The sequence below is a fragment of the Macrosteles quadrilineatus genome, unplaced genomic scaffold (genome assembly GCF_028750875.1).
Source record: "Macrosteles quadrilineatus isolate MER2022 unplaced genomic scaffold, UCM_ALF_1.0 Scaffold_38__1_contigs__length_1125367, whole genome shotgun sequence".
Lineage (NCBI taxonomy): Eukaryota > Metazoa > Arthropoda > Insecta > Hemiptera > Cicadellidae > Macrosteles > Macrosteles quadrilineatus.
In genome coordinates this window covers 1,094,057-1,110,724 of record NW_026542631.1, presented here as the reverse complement: position 1 = coordinate 1,110,724, position 16,668 = coordinate 1,094,057, and positions in this window count along the sequence as shown.

Here is a 16,668-nt window from a genome sequence, read left to right as displayed (position 1 = left end):
ACATGGAACATGGAACATGGAACATGGAACATGGATCAAGGACAATGGAACATAAAACATGAAACATGGAACAAAGAACATGGAACATGGAACATGGAACATTGAACATGGAAAATGGAACATGGAACATAGAGCATGGAACATAGAACATAGAGCATTGACCATAGGACATGAAACATGGAACATGGAACATGGAACATGGAACATGGAACATGGAACATAAAACATGAAACTTGGAACAAAGAACAGGGAACATAGAACATAGAGCATGGAACATAGGACATGGAACATGGAACATGGAACATGGAACATAGAACATTGACCATGGAACATGGAACATGGATCATGGACCATGGAACATGGAACATGGACCATGGAACATAGAAAATGGACCATGGAACATGGAACATGGAACATGGACCATGGAACATGAAACATGGACCATGGAACATGGAACATGGAACATGGAACATGAAACATGGAACTTAGAACATGGAACATGCAACATGGAACATGGAACATGGACCATAGATCATGGAACATGGAACATGGAACATGGAACATGAAACATTGAACATGGAACATGGAACATAGAGCATGGAACATAGAACATGGAACATAGAACATAGAGCATTGACCATGGAACATGAAACATGGAACATGGAACATGGAACATGGAACAAGGAACATGCAACCTGGAACATGGAACAAGGACCATTGAACATGGAACATGGAACATGGAACATTGACCATGGGACATGGAACATGGAACATGGAACATGGAACATGGAACATGAAACATGGAACATGGAACATGGAACATGGAACATGGAACAGGGAACATGGAACATGGAACATGGAACATGGAACATGGAACATGGAACATGCAACATGAAATATGGAACATGGACCATTGAACATGAAACATGGAACATTGAACATGGAACATGGAACATGGAACATGGAACATGGAACATGGAACATTGAACATAAAACATGGAACATGGAACATAGAGCATGGAACATAGAACATGGAACACAGAACATAGAGCATTGACCATAGGACATGGAACATGGAACATGGAACATGGAACATGGAACATGGAACACGGAACATGGAACATGGAACATGGAACAAGAAACACGGAACATAGAACAAGGAGAAAGAGCATTGACCAATATGGAACATGGAACAAGGAACATGGAACATGGAACAAGGAACATGGAACGTAGAACATGGAACATAGAACATAGAACATGGAACATGGAACAAGGAACATGAAACTTGGAACATAGAACATGGAGCATGGAACATGGAACATAGAACATGGAACATGGAACATAGATATTGGAACATAGAACATGGAACCTGGAACATGGAACATAGAACATAAGAACATGGAACATAGAGCATGGAACATGGAACATGGAACATGGAACAAGGACCATTGAACATGGAACATGGAACATGGAACATTGACCATGGAACATGGAACATGGAACATGGAACATGGAACATGGAACATGGAACATGGAACAAGGAACATGGAACATGGAACATGGAACATGGAACATGGGACATGGAACATGGAACATGGAACATGGAACATGCAACATGGAATATGGAACATGGACCATTGAACATGAAACATGGAACACGAAACATGGAACATGGAACATGGAACATGGAACATTGAACATAAAACATGGAACATGGAACATAGAGCATGGAATATAGAACATGGAACATAGAACATAGAGCATTGACCATAGGACATGGAACATGGAACATGGAACATGGAACATGGAACATGGAACATGGAACAAGAAACACGGAACAGAGAACAAGGAGAAAGAGCATTGACCAATATGGAACATGGAACAAGGAACATGGAACATGGAACAAGGAACATGGAACATAGAACATGGAACATAGAACATAGAACATGGAACATGGAACATGGAACATGGAACATGGAACATGAAACAAGGAACATGGAACATAGATATTGGAACATGGAACATAGAGCATGGAACATGGAACATGGAACATGGAGCATGGAACATGGAACAAGAAACACGGAACATAGAACAAGGAGAAAGAGCATTGACCAATATGGAACATGGAACAAGGAACATGGAACATGGAACAAGGAACATGGAACATAGAACATGGAACATAGAACATAGAACATGGAACATGGAACATGGAACATGGAACATGGAACATGGAACATGAAACAAGAAACATGGAACATAGAAATTGGAACATGGAACATAGAGCATGGAACATGGAACATGGAACAAGGAACACAGAACATGGAACAAGGAACATGGAACATGGAACAAGGAACATGGAACTTGGAACATAGAACATGGAGCATGGAACATGGAACATAGAACATGGAACATGGAACATAGATATTGGAACATAGAACATGGAACCTGGAACATAGAACATAGAACATAAGAACATGGAACATAGAGCATGGAACATGGAACATGGAACAAGGAACACAGAACATGGAAAAAGGAACATGGAACATGAAACAAGGAACATGGAACTTGGAACATGGAACAAAGAACAGGGAACATAGAGCATGGAACATAGGACATGGAACATGGAAAATGGAACATGGAACATGGAACATTGACTATGGAGCATGGAACATGGACCATGGAACATGGAACATGGAACATAGAACATGGAACATAGAACATAGAACATGGAACATGGAACATGGAACATGGAACATGGAACATGGAACATGGAACATGAAACAAGGAACATGGAACATAGAAATTGGAACATGGAACATAGAGCATGGAACATAGAGCATGGAACATGGAACATGGAACAAGGAACACAGAACATGGAACAAGGAACATGGAACATGGAACATGGAACATGGACCATTGAACATGGAACATGTAACATGGAACATGGAACATAGAACATGGAACATGGAACATGGAACATGGAACATGGAACATGGAACATGGAACATTGAACATGGAACATGGAACATGGAACATGGAACATAGAGCATGGAAAATGGAACATGGAACATAGAGCATGGAACATAGAGCATGGAACATGGACCATGGAACATGGAACATTGAACATGGAACATGGAACATGGAACATGGAACATGGAACATGGACCATTGAACATGGAACATGTAACATGGAACATGGAACATAGAACATGGAACATGGAACATGGAACATGGAACATGGAACATGGAACATGGAACATGGAACATTGAACATGGAACATGGAACATGGAACATGGAACATAGAGCATGGAACATAGAACATGGAACATAGAACATAGACCATTGACCATAGGACATGGAACATGGAACATGGAACATGGAACGTGGAACATGGAACAAGAAACACAGAACTTGGAACAAGGAACATAGAGCATTGACCATGGAACATGGAACAAGGAACATGGAACATGGAACATGGAACATGGAACATGGATCAAGGAACATGGAACATAAAACATGAAACATGGAACAAAGAACATGGAACATGGAACATGGAACATTGAACATGGAAAATGGAACATAGAACATAGAGCATGGAACATAGAACATAGAGCATTGACCATAGGACATGAAACATGGAACATGGAACATGGAACATGGAACATGGAACATAAAACATTAAACTTGGAACAAAGAACAGGGAACATAGAACATAGAGCATGTAACATAGGACATGGAACATGGAACATGGAACATGGAACATGGAACATTGACCATGGAACATGGAACATGGATCATGGACCAAAGAACATGGAACATGGACCATGGAACATAGAAAATGGACCATGGAACATGGAACATGGAACATGGACCATGGAACATGAAACATGGACCATGGAACATGGAACATGGAACATGGAACATGGAACATGGAACATGGAACTTGGAACATGGAACATGCAACATGGAACATGGAACATGGACCATAGATCATGGAACATGGAACATGGAACATGGAACATGAAACATTGAACATGGAACATGGAACATAGAGCATGGAACATAGAACATGGAACATAGAACATAGAGCATTGACCATGGAACATGAAACATGGAACATGGAACATGGAACAAGGAACATGCAACCTGGAACATGGAACAAGGACCATTGAACATGGAACATGGAACATGGAACATTGACCATGGAACATGGAACATGGAACATGGAACATGGAACATGGAACATGGAACATGGAACATGGAACATGGAACATGGAACATGGAACAGGAAACATGGAAAATGGAACATGGAACATGGAACATGGAACATGGAACATAGAACATGAAACAAGAAACATGGAACATAGAAATTGGAACATGGAACATAGAGCATGGAACATGGAACATGGAACAAGGAACACAGAACATGGAACAAGGAACATGGAACATGGAACAAGGAACATGGAACTTGGAACATAGAACATGGAGCATGGAACATGGAACATAGAACATGGAACATGGAACATAGATATTGGAACATAGAACATGGAACCTGGAACATAGAACATAGAACATAAGAACATGGAACATAGAGCATGGAACATGGAACATGGAACAAGGAACACAGAACATGGAAAAAGGATCATGGAACATGGAACAAGGAACATGGAACTTGGAACATGGAACAAAGAACAGGGAACATAGAGCATGGAACATAGGACATGGAACATGGAAAAAGGAACATGGAACATGGAACATTGACCATGGAGCATGGAACATGGACCATGGAACATGGAACATGGAACATAGAACATGGAACATAGAACATAGAACATGGAACATGGAACATGGAACATGGAACATGAAACATGGAACATGGAACATGAAACAAGGAACATGGAACATAGAAATTGGAACATGGAACATAGAGCATGGAACATAGAGCATGGAACATGGAACATGGAACATGGAACAAGGAACATGGAACATGGAACATGGAACATGGGACATGGAACATGGAACATGGAACATGGAACATGCAACATGGAATATGGAACATGGACCATTGAACATGAAACATGGAACACGGAACATGGAACATGGAACATGGAACATGGAACATTGAACATAAAACATGGAACATGGAACATAGAGCATGGAACATAGAACATGGAACATAGAACATAGAGCATTGACCATAGGACATGGAACATGGAACATGGAACATGGAACATGGAACATGGAACAAGAAACACGGAACAGAGAACAAGGAGAAAGAGCATTGACCAATATGGAACATGGAACAAGGAACATGGAACATGGAACAAGGAACATGGAACATAGAACATGGAACATAGAACATAGAACATGGAACATGGAACATGGAACATGGAACATGGAACATGAAACAAGGAACATGGAACATAGATATTGGAACATGGAACATAGAGCATGGAACATGGAACATGGAACATGGAGCATGGAACATGGAACAAGAAACACGGAACATAGAACAAGGAGAAAGAGCATTGACCAATATGGAACATGGAACAAGGAACATGGAACATGGAACAAGGAACATGGAACATAGAACATGGAACATAGAACATAGAACATGGAACATGGAACATGGAACATGGAACATGGAACATGGAACATGGAACATGAAACAAGATACATGGAACATAGAAATTGGAACATGGAACATAGAGCATGGAACATGGAACATGGAACAAGGAACACAGAACATGGAACAAGGAACATGGAACATGGAACAAGGAACATGGAATTTGGAACATAGAACATGGAGCATGGAACATGGAACATAGAACATGGAACATGGAACATAGATATTGGAACATAGAACATGGAACCTGGAACATAGAACATAGAACATAAGAACATGGAACATAGAGCATGGAACATGGAACATGGAACAAGGAACACAGAACATGGAAAAAGGAACATGGAACATGGAACAAGGAACATGGAACTTGGAACATGGAACAAAGAACAGGGAACATAGAGCATGGAACATAGGACATGGAACATGGAAAATGGAACATGGAACATGGAACATTGGCCATGGAGCATGGAACATGGACCATGGAACATGGAACATGGAACATAGAACATGGAACATAGAACATAGAACATGGAACATGGAACATGGAACATGGAACATGGAACATGGAACATGGAACATGAAACAAGGAACATGGAACATAGAAATTGGAACATGGAACATAGAGCATGGAACATAGAGCATGGAACATGGAACATGGAACAAGGAACACAGAACATGGAACAAGGAACATGGAACATGGAACAAGAAACATGGAACTTGGAACATAGAACATGGAGCATGGAACATGGAACATAGAACATGGAACATGGAACATAGATATTGGAACATAGAACATGGAACCTGGAACATGGAACATAGAACATAAGAACATGGAAAATAGAGCATGGAACATGGAACATGGAACAAGGAACACAGAACATGGAACAAGGAACATGGAACAAGGAACATGGAACTTGGAACATGGAACAAAGAACAGGGAACATAGAGCATGGAACATAGGACATGGAACATGGAACATGGAACATGGAACATGGAACATTGACCATGGAGCATGGAACATGGACCATGGAACATGGAACATTGAACATGGAACATGGAACATGGAACATGGAACATGGAACATGGACCATAGAACATGGAACATGTAACATGGAACATGGAACATAGAACATGGAACATGGAACATGGAACATGGAACATGGAACATGGAACATGGAACATGGAACATTGAACATGGAACATGGAACATGGAACATGGAACATAGAGCATGGAACATAGAACATGGAACATAGAACATAGACCATTGACCATAGGACATGGAACATGGAACATGGAACATGGAACGTGGAACATGGAACATGGAACAAGAAACACAGAACTTGGAACAAGGAACATAGAGCATTGACCATGGAACATGGAACAAGGAACATGGAACATGGAACATGGAACATGGAACATGGATCAAGGAACATGGAACATAAAACATGAAACATGGAACAAAGAACATGGAACATGGAACATGGAACATTGAACATGGAAAATGGAACATGGAACATAGAGCATGGAACATAGAACATAGAGCATTGACCATAGGACATGAAACATGGAAAATGGAACATGGAACATGGAACATAAAACATAGAGCATTGACCATAGGACATGGAACATGGAACATGGAACATGGAACATGGAACATAGAGCATGGAACATAGAACATAGAGCATTGACCATAGGACATGGAACATGGAACATGGAACATGAAACATGGAACTTGGAACATGGAACATGCAACATGGAACATGGAACATGGACCATAGATCATGGAACAAGGAACATGGAACATGGAACATGAAACATTGAACATGGAACATGGAACATAGAGCATGGAACATAGAACATGGAACATAGAACATAGAGCATTGACCATAGGACATGGAACATGGAACATGGAACATGGAACATGGAACATGGAACATGGAACATGGAACATGGAACATGGAACATGGAACATGGAACATCGAACAAGAAACACGGAACATAGAACAAGGACAAAGAGCATTGACCATGGAACATGGAACAAGGAACATGGAACATGGAACAAGGAACATGGAACAAAGAACAGGGAACAAAGAGCATGGAACATAGGACATGGAACATGGAACATGGAACATGGAACATGGAACATGGAACATGGAACATTGACCATGGAGCATGGAACATGGACCATGGAACATGGAACATGGAACATAGAACATAGAACATGGAACATGGAACATGAAACATGGAACATAAAACATGGAACATAGAACATAGAGCATTGACCATAGGATATGGAACATGGAACATGGAACATGGAACATGGAACAAGAAACACGGAACATAGAACAAGGAGAAAGAGCATTGACCTATATGGAACATGGAACAAGGAACATGGAACATGGAACAAGGAACAAGGAACATGGAACAAGGAACATGGAACATAGTGCATGGAACATGGAACATAGAACATGGAACATGGAACATGGAACATGGAACATGGAACATGGAAAATGGAACATGGAACATGGAACAAGGAACAGGGAACATAGGACATGGAACATGGAACATAGAGCATAGACCATTGACCATAGGACATGGAACATGGAACATGGAACATGGAACGTGGAACATGGAACATGGAACAAGAAACACAGAACTTGGAACAAGGAACATAGAGCATTGACCATGGAACATGGAACAAGGAACATGGAACATGGAACATGGAACATGGATCAAGGAACATGGAACATAAAACATGAAACATGAAACAAAGAACATGGAACATGGAACATGGAACATTGAACATGGAAAATGGAACATGGAACATAGAGCATGGAACATAGAACATAGAGCATTGACCATAGGACATGAAACATGGAACATGGAACATGGAACATGGAACATGGAACATAAAACATGAAACTTGGAACAAAGAACAGGGAACATAGAACATAGAGCATTGACCATTAGGACATGGAACATGGAACATGGAACATGGAACATAGAGCATGGAACATAGAACATAGAGCATTGACCATAGGACATGGAACATGGAACATGGAACATGAAACATGGAACTTGGAACATGAAACATGCAACATGGAACATGGAACATGGACCATAGATCATGGAACATGGAACATGGAACATGGAACATGAAACATTGAACATGGAACATGGAACATAGAGCATGGAACATAGAACATGGAACATAGAACATAGAGCATTGACCATAGGACATGGAACATGGAACATGGAACATGGAACATGGAACATGGAACATGGAACATGGAACATGGAACATGGAAAATGGAACATGGAACATGGAACATGGAACATGGAACATGGAACATGGAATATGGAACATGGAACATCGAACAAGAAACACGGAACATAGAACAAGGACAAAGAGCATTGACCATGGAACATGGAACAAGGAACATGGAACATGGAACAAGGAACATGGAACATAGAACATGGAACATGGAACATGGAACATAGAACATGGAACATGGAACATGAAACATGGAACATGGAACATGGAACAAGGAACATGGAACATAGAACATGGAACATGGAACATAGAGCATGGAACATGGAACATCGAACATTGAACATTAAACGTGCAACAAGGAACATGGAATATGGAACAAGGAACATGGAATATGGAACAAGGAACATGGAACATAGAGCATGGAACATGGAACATGGAACAAGAAACACGGAACATAGAACAAGGAGAAAGAGCATTGACCAATATGGAACATGGAACAAGGAACATGGAACATGGAACAAGGAACATGGAACATGGAACAAGGAACATGGAACATGGAACAAGGAACATGGAACATAGTGCATGGAACATGGAACATAGAACATGGAACATGGAACATGGAACATGGAACATGGAACATGGAACATGGAACATGGAACATGGAACATGGAAAATGGAACATGGAACATGGAACAAGGAACAGGGAACATAGGACATGGAACATGGAACATAGAGCATGGAACATGGAACATGGAACAAGGAACACAGAACATGGAACAAGGAACATGGAACATGGAACAAGGAACATGGAACAAGGAACATGGAACATGGAAAATAACATGGAACATGGAACATGGAACATGGAACATGTAACATGGAACATTCAACATGTAACATGGAACATGGACCATTGAACATGGAACATTGAACATGGAACATGGAACATAGAACATGGAACATGGAACATGGAACATGGAACATGGAACATGGAACATGGAACATGGAACATGGAACAAGAAACACGGAACATAGAACAAGGAAAAAGAGCATTGACCGTGGAACATTGAACAAGGAACATGGAATATGGAACAAGGAACATGGAACATGGAACATAGAACATGGAACATGGAACATGAAACATGGAACATGGAACATGGAACATGGAACAAGGAACATGGAACATAGAACATGGAACATAGAGCATGGAACATGGAACACGGAACAAGGTACACAGAAAATGGAACAAGGAACATGGAACATGGAACAAGGAACATGGAACATAGAACATGGAACATGGAACATAGAGATTGGAACATGGAACGTGGAACAAGGAACACAGAACATGGAACAAGGAGCATGGAACAAGGAACAAGGTACACAGAAAATGGAACAAGGAACATAGAACATGGAGCATGGAACATGGAACATAGAACATGGAACATGGAACATAGAGATTGGAAAATGGAACGTGGAACAAGGAACACAGAACATGGAACAAGGAACATAGAACATGGAACAAGGAACATGGAACTTGGAACATAGAACATGGAGCATGGAACATGGAACATAGAACATGGAACATGGAACATAGAGATTGGAACATAGAACATGGAACCTGGAACATGGAACATGGAACATAGTGCATGGAACATAGAACATGGAACAAGGAACACAGAACATGGAACAAGGAACATGGAACATGGAACAAGGAACATGGAACATGGAACATAGAACATGGAACATGGAACATGGAACATGGAACATCGAACATGGAACATGGAACAAGGAACAAGGAACATGGAACATGGAACATGGAACATGGAACATGGAACATGGAACATGGACCACGGAACATTGAACATGGACCATGGAACATGGAACATGGGACATGGAACTTGGAACATGGAACATGGAACATGGAACATGGAACATGGAACATGGGACATGGGACATGGACCATTGAACATGGAACATGGAACATGGAACATTGACCATGGAACATGGAACATGGAACATGGAACATTGACCATGAAACATGGAACATGGAACATGGACCATGGAACATGGAACATGGACCATGGAACATGGAGCATGGACCATGGAACATGGAACATGGAACATGGAACATGGAACATTAAACATGGACCATGGAACATGGAACATGGAACATGGAACATGGAACATGGACCATGGAACATGGAACATGGAACATGAACATGGAACATGGAACATTGAACATGGAACATGCAACATGGAACATGCAACATGGAACATGGACCATTGAACATGGAACATGGAACATGGAACATGGAACATGGAACATGGAACATGGAACATGGAACATGGAACATGGAACATGGAACATGGAACATGGAACATGGAACATTGAACATGGAACATGGAACATGGAACATGGAACATGGAACATGGAACATGGAAAATGGAACATGGAACATGGAACATGGAACAAGGAACATGGAACATGAAACATGGAACATGGACCATGGAACATGGAACATAGAACATGGAACATGGAACATAGAACATGGAACATGGAACATGAAACATGGAACATGGAACATGGAACATGGAACAAGGAACATGGAACATAGAACATGGAACATGGAACATAGAGCATGGAACATGGAACATCGAACATTGAACATAGAACGTGCAACAAGGAACATAGAACATGGAACAAGGAACATGGAACATGGAGCATGAAACATGGAACATGGAACATGGACCATGGAACATGGAACATGGAACATGCAACATGGAACATGCAACATGGAATATGGAACATGGACCATTGAACATGAAACATGGAACATGAAACATAGAGCATGGAACATAGAACATGGAACATAGAACATAGAGCATTGACCATAGGACATGGAACACGGAACATGGAACATGGAACATGGAACATGGAACATGGAACATAGAACATGGAACATGGAACATGGAACATAGAACATGGAACATGGAACATGAAACATGGAACATGGAACATGGAACATGGAACAAGGAACATGCAACATGGAACATGGAAAAAGGACCATTGAACATGGAACATGGAACATGGAACATTGACCATTGAACATGGAACATGGAACATGGAACATTGACCATGGAACATGGAACATGGAACATGGAACATGGAACATGGAACATGGAACATGGAACATGGAACATGGAACATGGAACATGGAACATGGAACATGGAACATGGAACATGGGACATGGAACATGGAACATGGAACATGGAACATGGAACATGCAACATGGAATATGGAACATGGACCATTGAACATGAAACATGGAACATTGAACATGGAACATGGAACATGGAACATGGAACATTGAACATAAAACATGGAACATGGAACGTAGAGCATGGAACATAGAACATGGAAAATAGAACATAGAGCATTGACCATAGGACATGGAACATGGAACATGGAACATGGAACATGGAACATGGAACATGGAACATGGAACATGGAACATGGAACATGGAACATGGAACATGGAACATGGAACAAGAAACACGGAACATAGAACAAGGAGAAAGAGCATTGACCAATATGGAACATGGAACAAGGAACATGGAACATGGAACAAGGAACATGGAACATAGAACATGGAACATAGAACATAGAACATGGAACATGGAACATGGAACATGGAACATGGAACATGGAACATGAACAATGAACATGGAACATAGAAATTGGAATATGGAACAAAGAGCATGGAACATGGAACATCGAACATTGAACATAGAACGTGCAACAAGGAACATAGAACATGGAACAAGGAACATGGAACATGGAGCATGAAACATGGAACATGGAACATGGACCATGGAACATGGAACATGGAACATGCAACATGGAATATGGAACATGGACCATTGAACATGAAACATGGAACATGAAACATAGAGCATGGAACATAGAACATGGAACATAGAACATAGAGCATTGACCATAGGACATGGAACACGGAACATGGAACATGGAACATGGAACATGGAACATGGAACATAGAACATGGAACATGGAACATGGAACATAGAACATGGAACATGGAACATGAAACATGGAACATGGAACATGGAACATGGAACAAGGAACATGCAACATGGAACATGGAACAAGGACCATTGAACATGGAACATGGAACATGGAACATTGACCATTGAACATGGAACATGGAACATGGAACATTGACCATGGAACATGGAACATGGAACATGGAACATGGAACATGGAACATGGAACATGGAACATGGAACATGGAACATGGAACATGGAACATGGAACATGGGACATGGAACATGGAACATGGAACATGGAACATGGAACATGCAACATGGAATATGGAACATGGACCATTGAACATGAAACATGGAACATTGAACATGGAACATGGAACATGGAACATGGAACATTGAACATAAAACATGGAACATGGAACGTAGAGCATGGAACATAGAACATGGAACATAGAACATAGAGCATTGACCATAGGACATGGAACATGGAACATGGAACATGGAACATGGAACATGGAACATGGAACATGGAACATGGAACATGGAACATGGAACAAGAAACACGGAACATAGAACAAGGAGAAAGAGCATTGACCAATATGGAACATGGAACAAGGAACATGGAACATGGAACAAGGAACATGGAACATAGAACATGGAACATAGAACATAGAACATGGAACATGGAACATGGAACATGGAACATGGAACATGGAACATGAACAATGAACATGGAACATAGAAATTGGAATATGGAACAAAGAGCATGGAACATGGAACATCGAACATTGAACATAGAACGTGCAACAAGGAACATAGAACATGGAACAAGGAACATGGAACATGGAGCATGAAACATGGAACATGGAACATGGACCATGGAACATGGAACATGGAACATGCAACATGGAATATGGAACATGGACCATTGAACATGAAACATGGAACATGAAACATAGAGCATGGAACATAGAACATGGAACATAGAACATAGAGCATTGACCATAGGACATGGAACACGGAACATGGAACATGGAACATGGAACATGGAACATGGAACATAGAACATGGAACATGGAACATGGAACATAGAACATGGAACATGGAACATGAAACATGGAACATGGAACATGGAACATGGAACAAGGAACATGCAACATGGAACATGGAACAAGGACCATTGAACATGGAACATGGAACATGGAACATTGACCATTGAACATGGAACATGGAACATGGAACATTGACCATGGAACATGGAACATGGAACATGGAACATGGAACATGGAACATGGAACATGGAACATGGAACATGGAACATGGAACATGGAACATGGGACATGGAACATGGAACATGGAACATGGAACATGGAACATGCAACATGGAATATGGAACATGGACCATTGAACATGAAACATGGAACATTGAACATGGAACATGGAACATGGAACATGGAACATTGAACATAAAACATGGAACATGGAACGTAGAGCATGGAACATAGAACATGGAACATAGAACATAGAGCATTGACCATAGGACATGGAACATGGAACATGGAACATGGAACATGGAACATGGAACATGGAACATGGAACATGGAACATGGAACATGGAACAAGAAACACGGAACATAGAACAAGGAGAAAGAGCATTGACCAATATGGAACATGGAACAAGGAACATGGAACATGGAACAAGGAACATGGAACATAGAACATGGAACATAGAACATAGAACATGGAACATGGAACATGGAACATGGAACATGGAACATGGAACATGAACAATGAACATGGAACATAGAAATTGGAACATGGAACAAAGAGCATGGAACATGGAACATGGAACAAGGAACACAGAACATGGAACAAGGAACATGGAACATGGAACAAGGAACATGAAACTTGGAACATAGAACATGGAGCATGGAACATGGAACATAGAACATGGAACATGGAACATAGATATTGGAACATAGAAAATGGAACCTGGAACATGGAACATAGAACATAAGAACATGGAACATAGAGCATGGAACATGGAACATGGAACAAGGAACACAGAACATGGAACAAGGAACATGGAACATGGAACAAGGAACATGGAACTTGGAACACGGAACAAAGAACAGAGAACATAGAGCATGGAACATAGGACATGGAACATGGAAAATGGAACATGGAACATGGAACATGGAACATTGACCATGGAGCATGGAACATAAACCATGGAACATGGAACATGGAACATAGAACATGGAACATAGAACATAGAACATGGAACATGGAACATGGAACATGGAACATGGAACATGGAACATGGAACATGAAACAAGGAACATGGAACATAGAAATTGGAACATGGAACATGGAACATGGAACATTGACCATGGAGCATGGAACATAAACCATGGAACATGGAACATGGAACATAGAACATGGAACATAGAACATAGAACATGGAACATGGAACCTGGAACATGGAACATAGAACATAAGAACATGGAACATAGAGCATGGAACATGGAACATGGAACAAGGAACACAGAACATGGAACAAGGAACATGGAACAAGGAACAAGGAACATGGAACTTGGAACATGGAACAAAGAACAGGGAACATAGAGCATGGAACATAGGACATGGAACATGGAACATGGAACATGGAACATGGAACATTGACCATGGAGCATGGAACATGGACCATGGAACATGGAACATTGAACATGGAACATGGAACATGGAACATGGAACATGGAACATGGACCATAGAACATGGAACATGTAACATGGAACATGGAACATAGAACATAGAACATGGAACATAAAACATGAAACTTGGAACAAAGAACCGGGAACATAGAACATAGAGCATGGAACATAGGACATGGAACATGGAACATGGAACATGGAACATGGAACATTGACCATGGAACATGGAACATGGAACATGGACCATAGAACATGGAACATGGACCATGGAACATAGAACATGGACCATGGAACATGGAACATGGAACATGGACCATGGAACATGAAACATGGACCATGGAACATGAAACATGGAACATAGAACATGGAACTTGGAACATGGAACATGCAACATGGAACATGGAACATGGACCATAGATCATGGAACATGGAACATGGAACATGGAACATGAAACATTGAAAATGGAACATGGAACATAGAGCATGGAACATAGAACATGGAACATAGAACATAGAGCATTGACCATAGGACATGGAACATGGAACATGGAACATGGAACATGGAACATGGAACATGGAACATGGAACATGGAACATGGAACATGGAACATGGAACATGGAACATGGAACATCGAACAAGAAACACGGAACATGGAACAAGGACAAAGAGCATTGACCATGGAACATGGAACAAGGAACATGGAACATGGAACAAGGAACATGGAACAAAGAACAGGGAACATAGAGCATGGAACATAGGACATGGAACATGGAACATGGAACATGGAACATGGAACATGGAACATTGACCATGGAGCATGGAACATGGACCATGGAACATGGAACATGGAACATGGAACATGGAACATGGGACATTGAACATGGAACATGGAACATGGAACATGGAACATAGAGCATGGAACATAGAACATGGAACATAGAACATAGAGCATTGACCATAGGACATGGAACATGGAACATGGAACAT